At 26.3% G+C, this 19,678-nt stretch overlaps 1 protein-coding gene across 1 annotated transcript in view; it reads right to left on the bottom strand.

The window, feature by feature from the left end:
• Nucleotides 1–19,678, bottom strand: part of LOC111636719 — a 69,247-nt gene that overhangs the window by 39,910 nt on the left and 9,659 nt on the right. The window contains exon 2 of the mRNA XM_023382022.1: nt 12,979–13,160. The gene's annotated coding sequence lies outside the window, so the exon portion shown is untranslated. The remainder of the gene's footprint in view (nt 1–12,978; nt 13,161–19,678) is intronic.

Here is a 19,678-nt window from a genome sequence, read left to right as displayed (position 1 = left end):
TTAATAACATTTTATTAATTAATTAATTAAATTTAAATATATATTATTTTTCAATTTAAAATAATAAATAAAAATCTTTTAAAATAGTATTTGTAAATAGTAGATATTCATTATTGAAATATATAAATAACTTTCAAAAATTAAGACTATCAACATTAGTAATTTTTATAGAAATGAAATATCATAGTGGGTAATATAACTACAAAAAATTAAAAACTTTTATAGTCCAGCATTTTATTTATGAAAAACAAATATTTTTGGCTAATTTAACTAGCCATCTTCAGGATCAAAACTGCAGGCAACTGGATTTGAGAGCATCAGTTCAAAATAATTCAAAATTTTGTAATACAACTTATTTTAAATAAAATGTGTAATATGAATTATTTTGAACTGATGTTCTGCAATCCAGTTGTAAGTAGTTTGAAGATGGCTAGTTAAATTAGGTTAAAACATTTTTTGTTTTTCAAAAATGCAATGCTACATTGTTAAAGTTTTTAGTTTCTTTTTGGGGCAATTTCTGTGTATTTATAATGTTTATTACTATTATTCATTTTATTATATTTCCTGAATCTCTTCCAATGTAGGTAGGTGTATCAAATGAAAACCTTAAAAATGCAATAAAATTTCAAATAGTAATATGATTGAGAGTAAGTGGCAGAAATGTTCCTTGAGGTTCACAAAATGATCGACAGTTTGCAGAATGATGCTATAACACATAGGACAGCAGCACCATCAGTAACAAGAAGGCTGTCACACTATCAGCATGCACTGCTGTAGAGCAGCGATCTGTGATGCATTTTTTGAATAGCAAAGGTGTCAAACCTATTGAAATTCATCACAGGATGACAGTGCAGTATGGTGATTCCTGTTTGTCCCTGCAGCAAGTTTACGAGCGGTGCAGAAAGTTTTGAAGCAACATAACTTCAGAACGCAGTGACCCTGCCCTGCACTCACTCTCTTCTGGGATGCAAAGGGAATAATTTTGGAACATTACATGGATAGGGGAGTAACAGTAACCAGTACTTCTTATGCAAATCTACTGAAAAATCAGCTTCACCCTACAATCAGGACTAAGTAACGAAAACTTCTGACTTCAGGTGTATTGTTAAAGCATGACAACATCCAACCGCATACAGCCTGTTTGACAGTTCACACTATCCAGGATATCAAAAATTTGAATTACACCCACTTTATTCACCAGACTTCATCCTAGTGACTTTCATGCGTTCGAACCACTTAAAGAAGCAATGGGAGGCAAGCATTTCAGAAGTGATAAAAAGATGAAAATGGTGGTGCATGAGTGGCTACAGACATGACCAAAAGATTTCTTTAAACATGGTATCCATGCACTTCCGAAGCAGTGGCATTCAACATCATGGAAATTACGTTGAAAAATGATGTTTGATTTTTTCTTAATTGTTACAATACAAAATGTATAGCACTTTTAAGGTTTTCATTTGATATACCCTCATATTAATGCATAAAATGTACAGGTATACCTCGCCTTACGTTGGTAATTGGTTCCAGGAAAACGACGTAAGTCGAAAAACGACGTAAGTCGAATTTACCTGTCTCCGAATCTACTTATCACTAGGAAAGNAAAATTATATTAAAGTAATATTTAATAAGCATGTTACATGAATTAGTATAGATACAAAACCATTAAGATAACTAATGGTTAGACAATAACAAAGATTGATTTACATTTCAAATTAACTGATTAAAATCACTTATGTCATTTCTCATACAAAAAATGAAAGGAAATATTTCATAAAAAGAAAACCAAAATGAAAATTGTCTTTTAATCTTTCTTTGCTGAATGTTAAAATATTTAACAAAAAGGTATTTCAAAATAAAAGGATATTACAAATACTCTTGCAATATAAACTACTTCTGAGAAGCCCACATGAGAATCAATACTGCTTAACTCAGATATGTTCTTTACATTCCACTAAAAATAGTAAAAAGAGCACCATTACAGATTTATATTATTTGTGAAAACTTTATGAATATTTTTAATGATATATCTTAATCCAACTCATATCTATAAACCTTTTACCGGTGCGCATATCATCACACTCTACAACAGTTACAAATGTTTTTGAACCGTTACGGTTCTTCTTCAGGTAACAATTCCCTAACGGAATGCGGTTCAAAGTTGTTATGAAATACGATCCAGAACAATGTCCCGACCTGATGACGTCACTACAGACTTGCACATAAACATTTGTAACTGTTGTAAAGTTTGATGATACGCGCACCAGTAAAAGGTTTATAGATACAAGTTGGATTACAGTAATATGGTGCAGATATTCCACCATTTTTTTTTATATATCTTAGAATAATAAATAAAATATGTATGTTTCAAAGTAATTTAATTCTAGATTTTCCCTTGAATTCAATATTTTAATTTTGTTCATTAAAGTTATTTTCATACTTGCTAACCTTTAGTATGGAGAATAGCTGGGACATTTTATTTGAACATCAGCATTTTTCTACCAAACACTTACAGCATAAAAAGTAAAAAATTCATTATTAACATTGATATTGCACAAGGCTTATATTAAATACCTTTAATAAACAAAAGTTAATTTATCTTTGCTTATGATATTTATAAAGCTATTGCCATAAACACTGTCACGAGTATGTAAAAAGCTTTATACTCTTTAACATCACAATTTTAAAAAGGTCAATTAATTTTAAATATAAATGGTTAATGATAAACTGGTATATGCAATTTATTTTTCATACCTTATGCTGTAACTGCTTAAACTTACATAGAACACAGATTTATTATATGATTTTTTAAAACTTAAACTTAGCAAACAACCGTATTAAAGACATTTCAGTATGAATCTCCTTAGATAGTAATGAAACAATTACACTGTTACTATGTTACTGCCCAAGGATTCATTGGGATAACCTCTCGCTTCTCTTATATGACGGTTCTATAGCATCTCTTCATAGCAATGCTTGTCTTACAAAAAATCTACAGATGATACACAACAATTTTGCTACTTCAAATTCTTTTTGCAACCTCTTCTTTTATAGTAAAATTCCAACTTTTCAAAGATCAATCCACAATACATTCAAATAAAATTTTTCTGTCTATATAACACAATTAAGTATATCTTTCATATGGCAGCTAGTTTTACCAAATATGACAACTGAAATACATTAGTAGCATACCTTTAGTGTTAGCAAAATTAGCAATTACATCATCATCAAATGATTCCATTACAGAAAGTTGGGAGGTTAAGGATAATATCACAAAAGACATTTTTTCACATTTCAATATATTGTTCCTCAGATTTTGATCATCAATGTACATGAAAATTACAGCCAAAACAAGAAATTTTAACTCAACATTATATTTCCATGCATTTTATTCAATTATTTAGATTAGATTAAATATATTAGTAAATGTACAATATTATGTACTTCCTGTGTGATAAGAGAGAAATTACAGTAGAACCCTGATTATCTGAGTTAATGTGGACCAATAGTATCTTGGTCCTTGGATAACACTGAATGTGCAGCCATTTTGAATTAAAACTTATAAATGAAAAGACTTATATGGTGGCACTTTTAAGCCTCTTTTTTAAATGAAATTAAATTTGATAATATATAAGAAGTACAATTTTTACATCATTTCTTTTATAGCCAATATATACACACAATAGTTTTAAAAATAAAAATGTGTATTATTGTAGTTACATTTTAATATGAATGATTTATCATTTAACTTCAATGTGAGACAAAAGGTATTGTATTACAAAATAATTTATTTTTATGTTATCCTTTTAAACTTTCTTCTAGGAGTTAGAGTATAAGAAGAGTAGTGTAGTTGCTTACTGGCTTGCCTTGGTAATGCAGAACCTGGATAATCAGAGTTCAACTGTATAATATTTACTTATTTATTAATGCATAAAAAGTGGCACAAATGAACAGTATCACTAATTTTATGTTTTTAATTAACATTTAATTCAGATAATATAAACAAAAATGTATAATTATTTTTTAAAATGTTTTTCAATATTTTTTCAATAAACTTTTCTTTTTATGATATCAAATTGATTTGTCATTCTTATTTCAGGCAAAAAATTAGCTACTTTGGTAGTATATTTACTACAAAACCATTCGTATCTGGCAATCAAAACAGAAAACTCATAATCACATTTTAAACTTCTTTGTAGTTTGTTCAATAATGCCCTATCAACATGTTGCTCTCATTCCAGATGACCACTAATCACTTATATTAACTACTTACTAAGGAAATAGTCATATCTGGCAAATCACAACAGGCAACATTATATGAGTTAGCAATAGAACAACAGGAGCCATCTATGAGATAACTACAAGATAATTCATAGTTGGCAGTCAACACTATAATTGGAGACTTAAATGGGTCTTTTTTTTTCAGTTTTATCTTCAAAGTATTATGATAAAGATTGTCGGCAATAAAAATTTTATAACAGTCCAACAGTTCATTTCTGTCTAACTGTTTATTAAAATATGATTTTTGACAATCACATCATTTCTTCAATAAACCTTAGAGAATGATAACTGCAATAAGTGGCCAATCTTAAAAATCTAAAAAAAAACTTTTTACAGTCATGACATAAATTTATAGAGAATTAAAACAAACTGATTTTCTTATTCCTATTTATACTATATGTTCTGTTCAATGGTAGAGCAAAAACATTATGTTTATTAATATTTAAATATTGATAAATCAAAGAGAAATATGATTATATTAAATCTAAAAAAAAACATTTAACAGTGCTAAGACTACAATACAATTGGTCATCTTGGATAGAACATCAATAAAAATGTAAATGTATAATAGACAATAATAATATTAAAATAATATTTTAAAAAAATAGTAAAAAGAGAAAAATAAAAACACATTTTGCAATTGTAAAAAATTAAAAAACAAAAAATGCAAATTTACTAAATTTAAATACAGGTATAAATGTGTCACCAGATTGGTGTAAAATTGTAGATGTTGCAAAAACAAGAAATTTATTGTTATGGAAATAATATGTTGTAAAACAACAATTGTAAGTTTTTTAAAAAATATCGTACAGTATTGCCTTTTGTAAATTTTTGCTTTTTTTTTCTTTTGAGATATTTATTTGTTTGTAGGCTAAACTTAGTCCTATGAATGTACTGATGAGTATAAGATTAAAAACAAATTCTATCTACACACTGGAAGAGTCCAGGAGGGGATTCAAAAATGTTTGCAACTATAGAAACGGAACCGAAAAGGAACCACTCCGATTAACAGGTTTGAAGAATAGAGATAGAGTATAAGATTGCATATACGAGAAAAATAAAGAAAATAACAAACAGTAATAATTTTAAAATGTTTTTAGTACCAGTTTATTTTTAACATTTCACGTTGAATGAAGAGTCAGGAAAGTAAAAGGAGATAACTAATATTTTATCGAAGTTTTATATATTTTTAATGTGATTTTAGTAAATGATTATACTATATAACCATGTTGACCAAATTGCAGCTTCAAGCTCATGCAGTCTTCTAGAACCTTATTTCAGCTCCTGTACACTTTTTTTTTTAAACTTGAGACATACTATAAAACATACATAATATATTTGTAAGTTTGCTGACTATTATTTAGTATGATATATGCATGGATTGTAAAAATTACTCATAACTTAGCTTTTAGTTGCCTTTTTTGAAGTTAAGAGTATGTTCCTATGAACCAAATTTTAAAGTTGGTGTCCCAACTTCAAAGCTACAAATGTTCCAACAGAAAATAATAGAAAAAAAATATTGGTATGTATTTAGATAAAAACAATAAATTGATTTATAATAAACTTATTTTCTCAGTTTTTAGGTAGCTTTTCTTATGTACCTACCCAAATGTATTCATCTTTAACCTAACATAATTGATATTTACTATAGAATAGTGATAACTACAGTATTTTAAAATTTCGTTGGAACTCCGTTGGAATGTATAAAATACCATTCCAATGGAGGATGCAGCTGTTACATGTTTCTAATACGTAATACTATTGTGATCAAACAGTATTCGGAATGGTTTATTTAAATTGCATGCATGGAAGAGGGTGCTGTTGTCATTTGGTATAACTTTCATTGACATCTAGCAGCAATCAGTATGTCGTCTGTTTTCGTTTGCAAATAAATGCTTGTTTTGTGTGTAAAGAATTTTTGCACCAATGATTGTTCAAAATATTCAGTATAATTGAGCAAAATCCATACATTAAATTTTGTTTTTTCAATAGAATTACTGCTACAAAAACATTAGAAATGTTGCAAAAAGGCTTTGGTGATGATAGTCAATCAAAAACAAGAGTTTGAGTGGTATAAGATGTTCAAGGAAGGTAGAGAACACATCAAAGATGAAACATGCTGTGGTAGACCATCCACTTCAACTGATGAACACATTGCTCAAGTCAGAGATTTGGTACTCAATGATCATCATTTAACAATTAGGAACATTATTAAACATGTTCTAGTATCATTTGGATAAAATGACCAGATTTTAACATTGGTGAAGCAGACAAAATTGACAGGGGGAGTGTGCTTGTCTTATTGAAAAAAAATTGTTCTGGAACAACCAAAATTTTATTATCAAAGAAAGGACACAAAAATTGTATCGTATTAGATTATATATAGAAATAGATAAATATATTATATATAGAAATAGATAAATAATAGAAATAGATAAATATATAGATAAGAAGGCTATCGTATTAGATTTTTTAAATTTCAACATATATTTATTATATTTATAAATTTTACATATATACCATTATAAATCTTTATGAGAATTTTAAAAATTTTTGAAGTACCTATGACAAACTATATTTTAACAATTATTTTACTCCTGTATTTCTTTCTAAATAATAATAATACTAACTTGTATTACTTTTCCTCTGAATTTGCCTTGAATGTCACTTTATTATTGTAATTTTTTTTAACTACATAATACTGTCATAACCAAAATGAACCTCAGCCCCACCGCTAGCAATACAATGATGCAAACCGATGTGCTTACTTTCGCTAGTTACTAGCTTTCTAAGGTGGCGATAAAAGAGCTATGCGCCATGTAACACACAATGAACAAAATGTTCGCTCATTCGGACAGCCTGTGAACATGCACTACTCCGTTGCTGCAGCTGCACACCCCAAACCATTTTCTGTCGATCTTTGACACAAACACAAAGGGTTTTGTCAGCGCAGCATTCTTTATTTCCAATGCTCACGTACACATTGGTACTGATATGCATGATACAGAATGATCTTTACAAATCTTACACAAAAGACATAACTTTATGACACATAATTGACAAAAACTTAATCTTTCCAAAACTCCAGACTTTTTTAAAACACTGCGGGACATGGGGCAAATTGTTAAAAAGCAGGACGTCTTGTCACCTTACATTTGGATCCTGTCAAGCAATTTTAAAAGTTCATTTTGGCTTAGGCATGTTGCTTCTAAAGTTGTCCTGAATATATTAAATTTTTTCAAAAACAATATCATGTTCAAGTAGCCAAAGAAATGCTTTTTCAAGGTAAATCATTTGTAAAATGCATCATTACAAGTGATGAATTATGGATCTATGCTTTTGACACTGAAACAGCTCATCAATCAAGTGAATGGCACTAGAAAGATGAAACAAGACCAAAAAGACGATGTCAAAGTCAATCAAAAATCAAGGTCATGTTGACTATTTCTTCAATTGTCATAGTGTTGTACATTAAAAATTCTTTCTGACTGGCCAAATTGTCAACAAAAATATTATTTGAGCATTTTGTATTATTTATGCGAAGCAATTTGTAGAAAAGGACCTGATTTGTGGTGAGAAAACTCATGGATGATGCACCTGCTCACAATGCTCTTGTTTGTGAATTTTTGGCCAAAAATTCAATAAATATGGTTCTGTAAGCTCCATATTCACTCAACGTGGTACCATGTGACTTTTCCTGCTTACTCAACTAAAATTTTGACTTTGTGATCTCTGTTTCGAGTCAATTGATGCCATGAAACAAAATTCACTGAGAGTCCTGAAGATGTTTTATAAAAACAACTATAATTAAAGCATGTTTTGAAAATTGAAAAATGATGAGGTAAGTGTATTTATTGGGAGAGAATTACTTTGAAGGAAATGAAATAAATTTTGATGAATAAATTCAAATGTTACATTTCATTGAATCATTCCTGATACTTTTTGATCACAGAGGTATATGGCTCCTATATTGTGACAAAGTTTTTCTATATAATCCTACTATATAAAAAATATAAAATAAAATGAAATGCAAAAACAAGTTTTTTTTTCATTTTTTTTTAAATTTTTGTACTATATATAAAATGTTTATAATCATCATCATCAAACTTCAAAAAATTAAAATCAATTGTTTCATATAATAACAGAAGTAGTAAAAGTACAACATGATAAGTTATGAATATTAGAGAAACATAATTTTTTCTAAGTTTCAAAGAACAGCAACTTATTGAAAGTTGATAAAATGATTAATTATTTACAATTTAATTACGGGTAACCCCCATATAACACGGCACTTCTATAGCACGGATTCGCTCTAACACAGTTCGAGAATTGGTACCATCCCCCGTATAACACGGTACTTTTATAGCACGGATTCACTCTGACACGGTTCGAGAATTGTGTAAAACCCTCGTACAACAGAAAATGTAATAAATTTTTACATACTTAAGTAATAATAGTTCACGAAAATAATTTTCGTGAACTATTAGTACTTAAGTATGTAAATTTTCTCTTCTCGCCTTCTGTCGATACACGTGGTCCTTCTCGAAACTTGTTTCAATGTTGCCAGATCGCGACGCTTCTGCTTCTGATGTTGCCGAATGTTTTTCCCTTATTCCATACTTGCTTTATTCTTCATAAGTGCTTAGCACCATATAAGGAAATTTATAAAGACCTTTTAACTAGAAGCAAGCAATCTAAAATTACATACATTTTGCAAAAGGTAAAGCATGGATCTGAAGATAATGCAGAAAAATGCTCAGAGGATAAGGATAACTTGCCAAAAAGAAAACGCTCTCGGTTAATTAATAGTGTTTTTAGTGATGACGAAGAAAACATTGTTTAATTTATATTAATATGTATCACTTAAAAAATTTTAATGAAGATATTTATCTTAATTATGAAAATATACTAGCATGTTTTTTAATTTTTGGAACCTAACCCTCCTTTTCGTATTAGTTCTTTGTTTCGTATAACACGGATTCGCATAACATGGCAATTTTTTGGAACGTAACTACCGTGTTATACGAGGGTTACCTGTATTTTTCTAGTGTGATTAATACTTTTAAAATAAAAAGACAAGTTAATTATCATCTGAAATCGTTTAACAGTGACACGAAACTAGAATAGATTATATTTGAATTTGATAATTTATTTTTAATCTACATTTATTCTAGTCACAAACTTTTTCATTTTCTAAATATTAAGCTATCAAAATATTTTTTTGGGATAGTAATGTTAATATTTACTTTATTTAGAAACTTTTTTCTATTTGTGTATTAATAATAATTATATAGTAAATACTCTAAAAGATAATTTAATTATATAGACCTATTTATCTATTAATTTTTGCATTTAAATAATTGAAATAAACTACTGTTTGATTCAAAATTTTAATAGCTGTTTGAATTTTATTAAATTAAATAACAGGAGTTTTATTCCTTTAATAAAAAGCTTGAATATCACTTTTTTTGCATTTTCTAATTCTTTTCAGTTTCTCTTTTCAATAATTGGACTGAAAAGACAACCTGAAAAAGTAAAATCCTAAGACAAATTAATGCTTTTAAATAATTTTTTTATTTAAAAAACAAGCAATCATTTATTATGACATTGTCACAATGCAATTTTTAATTTATTTAATTTAAAATATAAGCTCTCCATCTCAAATTATTAATAGTGGCTTGCCCCTGTACATCATACTTTTCCTTTAACAATAGAGTCATGCCAATCATCTATTAACTACTTTTAGGAAAAAGTTCTTAATTAAAATAATATATAGTTAATCGAGGCCTCCTTCCCCTAAGGTTTCCATATATGGTCTCAGATTTCATCTATTTAATTCCATTCTCAAGATTAAAAAAAGACTGACAGACAAACTAATGACAGTGTGAATTTATAGGTCTACAATTTTTTCAAATTGTAACCCAACAAAAATTATATATTACACAAACTTTCCTGGTAAAGATAAATTTCTATAATATATTTACAACTTATAGAAAACAAATTATAAAAACTATAAAAGATAAGATTGTTTTTCTTACTTTCTTATGTATGTAATAGATAAAATCAGTTTTATTTCACAATGAAAATTATTTTTGAATTACATTCAGATATGAAATTCTTCATTATTATTTTCTTATTGAGAAATTTTCATCATTTATTTCTATATAATATATACATAATATATAAAATTTTTTCCTTCTCAAATTTTTTACAGTAGTAACAGTGAAGAAATTTGTGTGTGATCAAAGTTTTTCTTAAAATTATATTTAAATAAATCAATTTTATAATTCAAATAAAGATGTATAGTTAATACACGTATAAAGACTAGTCGTATATCATTTAAATACAAGCTGCTGAAATTATTAGCTAATCTAACAAAATTAGTTAATAATTTGACTAGAATCAGTTAATAAATTTAAAAACTAAAAAATAGTTTATTATTAGATTATTAAAAGATAGTAATAAAGATATATTAGTAATTTTAATAGTTACATACTTCCAGAATATCAAGAAAACAATATATCTGAGTGGGATCCAAATATTCAATAAGCAATACAATACCATATTTTAAAAAATAACAGCTGTTTTAATTTTTCTACATTTACTTATTCTGTTATTTAAGTTTAGAACATATTTACATTATTTATTAATTATATAACTATCTTTTTATTAAAGTAAATAAAATTATTATATAGAAATGAAAACTTTGTACTGAAAATTAAATGAACAAACTTTTTGTTGACTTTCTATTTAAAAAAAATGCTTTTACATTAATAAAAATATGTTGAATCTAATTAATTTTATATCATTTATTAGCTTTCAAAATATACTACTATAGAAAATATAAAATATAACTGAAAATATAAATTTCGTAAACAAAACTTTGTAATTTGATTATAAATTATTTTATATTACAATTACATTACAATAAATTATAAAACATTATTTATGCAATATATGTTTGTTAGTGGAATTTCATATAATAGTTTATACAATTATATTTTAATGTTTACAGTAGAATTAAATTAAATTGCTTTATTATATATTACCATAAATTATAATTTATGATAATCATTTTAATTTGATGCAACAAAGTTTTTAATGTCAAAATATTATATATTATAATTGAATTTCATTTTTTTTTTTTTGAACCATTAAAACAAATTATTATGACTTCAGAGAAATATTTTAAATTTTCTTCTAAACAAAATAAGCATTTAACTTAATAATAATAATTCTTTAAGTAGAATAAACACTCATATTTATCAATAATAAGCTATTTCATATTAGTCATTAGATAATTTTATTTTCAATACTTATTATTATTATTATAATAGACAAAAGTCTAATAATAATTGTTTATCATTATTATATTGATTTAAAATAAAAATATTTCAATAAACAGCATTTTCCATTTGCTTCATTTCCTATTTAAACAAGAAAAAAAATTTTTTTAATCTTCAAAATGATTGCTTTTTTTCACCATATGTAAATTACAATTAAATATAAATTTCAACATAAAACACGAAACTACTATTTTAAAATTCAGAACAAAAGAAAAAATATATATACTGTATATATATAAAGAAAATTCCTTCTTGTACCAATTTCTTGAAACGCAACTTGAATTCTTATATCATGGAATGTGTGAAGTATGAAATGAGATATTATGACAATAAATGTCCATATTGAACAAGTAAATCATCATTGCACTTACACCCTAACTGTTTGCTGATGAAAGTACATATTTGCACATTTGAAAAAATAAAAATATTGCTGATTTCATCATTAACTATATTTTGGCCATAACATCCCTTTTAATGCTTTCACTTTTTTTCATTTTGACTAATTGTTCTTTGCGAAAGAAGAATTTTAAAGAAATGCTTTTGTATTGCATTTCTTTAGATTTAAATGGCTGCTATTATATATCACATTATATACAAATTATATGCAGCCTTACAACTTTATTTTGAGAAAGTGCTTTTCTTTATTTTCATAAAATTATTAAATTGTTTCCAATGCACAAATCTACTTTTAAAAATTACTCTACAGTACAATATCTACAGTTTTCACTTTTCTTCTGCATCATAAATTAATGATAAAAACTATCTTAGGTGGACCAATTTTTTTGTTCAATGGTAAATTTACAAGTTAAGTTTAAGTTGAATATCTTACAATAAACTATGCAAATTTGATTCAATATTTCCAAATGACATTTGTTTATTTACTGCTAGAAAGGACAATGTTAAAAGACGTGCCGACTCGAAGAAAAAATCGCCTCAAAACAGCTCTTAGTTCCGGTTTCATTTCAAGGCATATCATTTCACACAACAGAGGGTAATGGACAGTAGCATGTGCACGAAACTGTAAAATAAATATATAATTATTTAGAAAATTATTATTTTTATANCATAAATTATATATTATATTAAAGAAAATGTTCATTTTCTTTGACAAAATCCGTAAAACAATCAGATATAGAAGTCAACGCCTGTTCGGACATTGAACGAGGAAATGAAGCAAAGGAAAAATGTAAATAGAACGAAAAAAACTGAATATATGTTAAAAGTAGTCATCCAAATAATATGTAACATATGGGAATTCTATATAATATCCGCAAATAAATTATATTGATCATTGTTATCTATTAATTAACCGAATTCATTAACTTTAGCCTTTATCTAATTAATTATACATTACCTTCCCATAAAAGAATATTCCTCATACAGCATATATTCACGGATGCAATTTCTGCAAGACTTTGAGTCTTTTCGTCCATTTTCTTTTCTTTATTTCCTTCTGACAGACGTCAATCCGTCATTCACGTTCAACCTTCGTCATAAAGGAAGTCGCCATCTTTAAATCTTGTATAATCGCGAACCCTGGTGGGTAAAAATGGAAAAACATATTTCTCTTTTACTATTTACAATAGCTATCAATATTTTCAATTTGTTATTAAGGTGTTAAATGAAAATTTTCTTTTTATTAATAAATATTAATTTTAAGATAAATAAATTAATATTTAGTATATATATATATACATACATAGAAATTTATTTCAAAAACATCATTTTGTTTTCAATTATAATTTATTTGGATATATTAAATTAATTAATATATGTAAAACATACTTTGTTATATACAAAACAATTAAAGATAAATTTAAATTGTAATAAATGTTAGGATTTAATTAAATAAGAGAAATTGATTACAAATTCATTATTATTTTTATTTCATGATGTAAAAACATTCTTAAATTTCTCAAAATATATTATAATTATGAAAAACAACTTAATATATAAATCAATATGTAAATATATTTTTTAATTAAAAAATTAATTTTAAAAAGTTTTTCTTTTTACAATATATTGTGTAACTAATTTTAATATATTCATAAATATAAAAATATCAATACTTTATTTTATTTCAACCATATTGACAAANTACGTATTTCAATCATAAATCTTGAAAAATTATATAATTTAAGATTTTTCTAAAATTCATTTAAATATTTTAAATTAAATAATAACGAACAAATAGAATATTTTCGTCGAAAAAAAAGCTATTTAAATTTGTTTACTCCGAATTCTCCGATGAGAATTAATCGATTATCGGCCACGATTCATTTCCTCGTTGATAATTGTTTTCTTTAATTTGATTAAATGATAAATTTCGTTAACAAATTTTTCAATATTTTCGTTTAAAATCGCACCCTCCCCCCTTTTTTTTTAAGTATTTGTCAAATTTAATTCATTAATTATATTTTTGTATTTACTTTTGCGCGCTTTAAATATATATAGAAAGCTATAAATATATTTTTTAAATAATTAATTTGAAGTTAATTACAGAAATATTTCTAACAAGCAAATTAAAATCAATGTTAGAATAATAAAGAAAGAGGAAAAAAAATGTATATATATTAGACTTTTATTCGCTACGCCATTATTATAAATTTTCAAACGTAAATGATGATGAACTTTTGCAAGAAAATCAATAATTGCCAGTCGAGTAACTTTAATTACACGTTAATTAAACCAAGTAAAATAGCTTTCGCTAATCTAAAAATTTTCAACTACTTTTATCTTAAATCGAAATTCGTTACCATAGTAACCAAGAGGATCGTTTATTTTCTTTTTTTTATTTTCATCCCCCTTTTCTTTCTTTTCTTAGAGTATCGCACGTGCTCGTGAATCAATGAATGACGTAGCAAAACTACCGTCTGCTAGCGGGTCAAGGTTTCTATGACAATAGTTAAAGAATAAACATATATATAGCAAAATGTTTTCGGGTCTGACGTTACGTTATATATTAATGTTACTCCCAATCGATGTTAATTTGAAGTTGAGTCGTCTCCTGACCCTATTTATTCTGCTGTGAATCGATGGTGAGAGAGAGAGAGAGAGAGAGAGTTAGCTAATCCCGCACTTTCATTTCACGTTCCGATATAAACGATGAGAAGCATTTAAAACTTTTCTTCTTCGCAACGGAGACGTCTCTTGGAAATTATTTAATTTAAGGTAAGAAATTATTTAATTATTGTTAATTTTTAATTTAATTAATAACGTTTGCGTCATTACTTAATTGTATATGATATCATACGTTTTAAGAAACGTGACGTCATATCTTAAGGCTACTTCTAAGTAAGTAAACAAACCAATAGTATAATCCGTTTTATAAGTAACGGTAATTTAATCTTATTTTCTTACTATAATAGTTTAATCAATAGAAAAAAACTTTTTTTTAAATTTTTCTGTATTTATAATTATAAAAATTGTTAAACTTATTTAAATTGTAATGTTTAAGTTTAATGATAATTTCTTTACATAAAATAAGTGGAATGTAAGAGAAATTACATTAAAATGTTTTTTTAATGGTAATCGCATGAAATTTAATTTTAATCTATTCTTGTAAAATTATTAAAATGTTTTTTTTTATGTTATTGCCGTTTTTATTACTACAAAAAAATTTTAATAATATTTGAAATTTTTATGCATAAATTTTTTCCAGTTTTATACTTTTATAATTGTAAATTCTTTGAAATAATATTTAACGTGTGATACAATAATGTATGCAATGGAAGACAAGACGAAGGAAAAATATTTAAATACTTTAAATTCCAATATTTGTAAGCATCGAGAAGTTTACATGAGCATATTAAACTTCTCTAATATAAGGATTGTCCATAAATTACTGTACGTAGCTGTATTTATACTTTTCAAGTATCATTTCCCTTAACGCTCTATGATGCCGTCGCATATAATCATCCCCAAAATTAGGTAACTCGTATCCTCGATCTATCGTACTAAAGGAATAAAACACAACACGGGGTATCGAGCGTTACATTATTTTATAAATCACATGTACAGTCGACCCCCTATAACACTGTTGATTATTCCGTTTTATATGAAATCCATGTTGTATGAGTCACTTAGATTTTACAAATACGTAAGCCGTTCACAGCCCGGCACGCGTATTTGTAAAATCTAAGTGACTCTTACAACATGGAATTCATATAAAACGGAATAATCAACAGNCTAAACTTTTTTAAACTTCTCTCATAATGCTTACTTTATAATTATATACTTTTATAATTGTAAATTCTTTGAAATAATATTTAACGTGTGATACAATAATGTATGCAATGGAAGACAAGACGAAGGAAAAATATTTAAATACTTTAAATTCCAATATTTGTAAGCATCGAGAAGTTTACATGAGCATATTAAACTTCTCTAATATAAGGATTGTCCATAAATTACTGTACGTAGCTGTATTTATACTTTTCAAGTATCATTTCCCTTAACGCTCTATGATGCCGTCGCATATAATCATCCCCAAAATTAGGTAACTCGTATCCTCGATCTATCGTACTAAAGGAATAAAACACAACACGGGGTATCGAGCGTTACATTATTTTATAAATCACATGTACAGTCGACCCCCTATAACACTGTTGATTATTCCGTTTTATATGAAATCCATGTTGTATGAGTCACTTAGATTTTACAAATACGTAAGCCGTTCACAGCCCGGCACGCGTATTTGTAAAATCTAAGTGACTCTTACAACATGGAATTCATATAAAACGGAATAATCAACAGTGTTATGGGGGGTCGACTGTATAACGTACAAAGACAGTACGGTTTGCTATTGTAATATTTCAGAAACAAAAATGAATCGTTCTATTACCCAAGGGTTGAGATCGTAACTTATTTGTAAATACCCCCATCCCTTGTAACGCATCATAACTATTATCTAAATATCCACCCACTCTTATCTGTAATTTATGGACAGTTCCATAACGTTATGACGATATATATTTATCTTAATAACAAAATATTTAGCCATTTAGTTGGCACAATTCGTAAACATCGAGATATTAAGATGCACATGCACACACTTCTCTAATGCGATCTTACACGGTATTATGACACGTACTTGATAGACTTCTCTAACATGGCTTTTATATAACATATAAATACTATAAAATCTGAGATATTTAAGTGTTTGAGATAATCTATCCTTTCATTTTATGGACTTATTTTCTAATTCAAATGACAAAAATTTCTGGAAATTACATAGTACTTTATTTTATTAGCCATACAAATTAATATAATTGTATTGTAAAGCTAATAAAATTAAGCAATAAACGTTAAAATAATTATTTATTTATTTAGTTTAAGATATAATAAAATCATAGCAGTGTAATGATTTAATTTATATTAACAAAAAAAAATAAATAAATAAACTAAAATTAATAGAAGTAAAAATACAGAATTATCAACTTTGTAATACCATGTAATAATTTTAATGTCTTAAGACCTAAGTAAAAATAATTAACGAAATTACGTTAAATTATTATTTTAAATGGAAGCTACTTTGTTAAACAAAGCATAATTGAATTTAAATCTTCAAACTGTATTTTATTAGAACAGTATGAATATTTTTTAAATGTTAAAACATAAAAATGAGCACCATTCACATTCTAAGTATTAATATAAAGCATCAAGGTATAGAATTTACGTTATTTTCTATCTCCTTTTAATGAAAGTGCACTCTAGTATGACGTGTGAAAATTTCATTAGATATATTATATAAAGGCGAACTGTGTTTATTTAAATACATTATTTACTGTGAGCTTTCCTCGCCTGGAACGATTATTATATTTTACATCGATGTAATCAATATTTATAAATTCTCAACATTCGCATAATCTCATCTCTATATCCAAATAATGTGTTTATTGTAATTTACGTTGTTATCTAATCCATATTTACTTAGTTTTAATTGAATTTTTCTATTACTAAGAAATTTCGTGCGTTAAAAATTTTATTTTCATATAACATATACTTATACATATGTTAAATATTTAATTTGTTTTTATTGACTACTCTATTATTTCTTAGGATAAATCTATAAATTAAATAAAAATCTAATGAATAAATAGTTATATATTTTTATTATTTTGGTTTATATTTTAAAACCTGTTGTTTTCATTTGTTTTATCAATTTTTAAAACATATTTATTTATATTTTTCCATATTGTAAAGTATGTTTTACCTTAACGTAATGTTCTTTAATGTTATCTAAACTCAGCCCACTGTTAAAATGAGATGAAAATTTCTATATATAGTATTTAAATTAACAGGTTATATTTTCCTTTAAAACACTGTATATCATATCATAGATAATTGGTTGCTTGCCAGTGGATGAAACCACTGAACACTGGTAAATGAATGGTCGTGGGTTCGCTTCGGAGCAATAGGGTGGCGGCGTAGAATTTGCCAGGTTTTCTTCACGTATCTAACACCTAAATGGAATCACTGCGTGGAATTTACCGGGTTTTCTTCACCTAAATGGGATCAGTTTCTCATAGAAGAACCTCCCGAAAAGCACTGACTCTTGGAAGATTGTCTGTGTTGCGTTACCTTATACCGTCAATCCGATTCCAAAAACCAACGATAATTAATATTTTCTGAGATTAAAAAACACCACATTTGGTAAATAAATCGCGTGTTTATGAAGTTAAACATAGAGAAAAAACTTTTTTTTTTGTTTATACACGTATATATTAGGCTATATATAGGCCTACACACACATATTTTTGACTTAATGTTAGGCATTAAGAAAACATTTTTATATATCCAAATAAATTCGACGAAATTTAATAGATGCGTGTTTCACGAGACAGACAAAACATATTTTTAATTTAAATGCTTTAACGATTGTTTTCGTATAAATATTTTCTGTATCCATAAGCAACATTTATTATTAAAAAAAAAAAAGATATTAAAAATTATTGAGGTATTCAATTAATATGCAAAAGGAAGAACACGTGATATTTGCATTTACTTAGGTTGCATAGTAAAGTAATTAATAAGCACTGTAACTTTACAATTACAGTAAAAGCATGGCAACATGTTTCATGTGCAAATAATTGTACTGATTAACATGTAAATTAATTCATTATATTTTAATATAAATCTATCGTCAAATGATTGAGGCTATTAAATCTTAATATTATTATTTTATATTTCAATAGATTTATTTTAAAAATAAAAAAATGAAATCATTTGTAAAATGTGAATTGTTTTTTTTTTTAATTTATTTAAAAAATAATGGTTATATTTATATATTTTTTATATTGATGCAAACTATTTGATTGGAAACTAGAAGAAATAATCTATAAATTGATACGATAAACATTATTTTAAACAATTTTAATGCATTTTTTTATTTAAAAAAAGTAACAGATGTTAAAAACAATAAGATTAAATTAGTATAATCAGAGTAATAAAACAAGGCTGTTTACAGCTCTCTATAATGAAGAAGTTAATTTAAACTAAACTTTTTTAAACTTCTCTCATAATGCTTACTTTATAATTAAACTAATTTTAATTCTTATAATGTTTTCTTTATAATAAAACTATTTTGTTTAATGTTATTCGAACGTGAATATTTTGTATTAAATTCTTAAGGCTAACAGGCCAAGAACATTATTGATATAAACTCTTTTAATAAATCAATGTAAAAAAATAGGCCAACAGATAATTTGCTAAAGTGGGCTACACGGTAGGCAATGACCTAATTGTAAGAATGTTATCTTTTAAATTGATATATTTTATGCAATTCCACTCATAAAATGAGATAAAGTTTTATTGATTTTGTGTTATAATTTTAAAATAATAATATTAAAATAACTGGAAATTTTATTGCAAAAATTATATATATAACAGTCGACCCCCCCTATAACACTGTTGATTATTCCGTTTTATATGAATTCCATGTTGTACGAGTCACTTAGATTTTACAAATACGTGTGCCGGACTGTGAACGGCTCACGTATTTGTAAAATCTAAGTGACTCGTACAACATGGAATTCATATAAAACGGAATTATC

This window comes from Centruroides sculpturatus, unplaced genomic scaffold (assembly GCF_000671375.1).
Source record: "Centruroides sculpturatus isolate CEXI.00-Female unplaced genomic scaffold, Cexi_2.0 scaffold866, whole genome shotgun sequence".
In the NCBI taxonomy this organism is placed as follows: domain Eukaryota; kingdom Metazoa; phylum Arthropoda; class Arachnida; order Scorpiones; family Buthidae; genus Centruroides; species Centruroides sculpturatus.
Note: the sequence above shows the minus strand (reverse complement) of the source record. Positions and strands in the feature narration are given on the sequence as shown.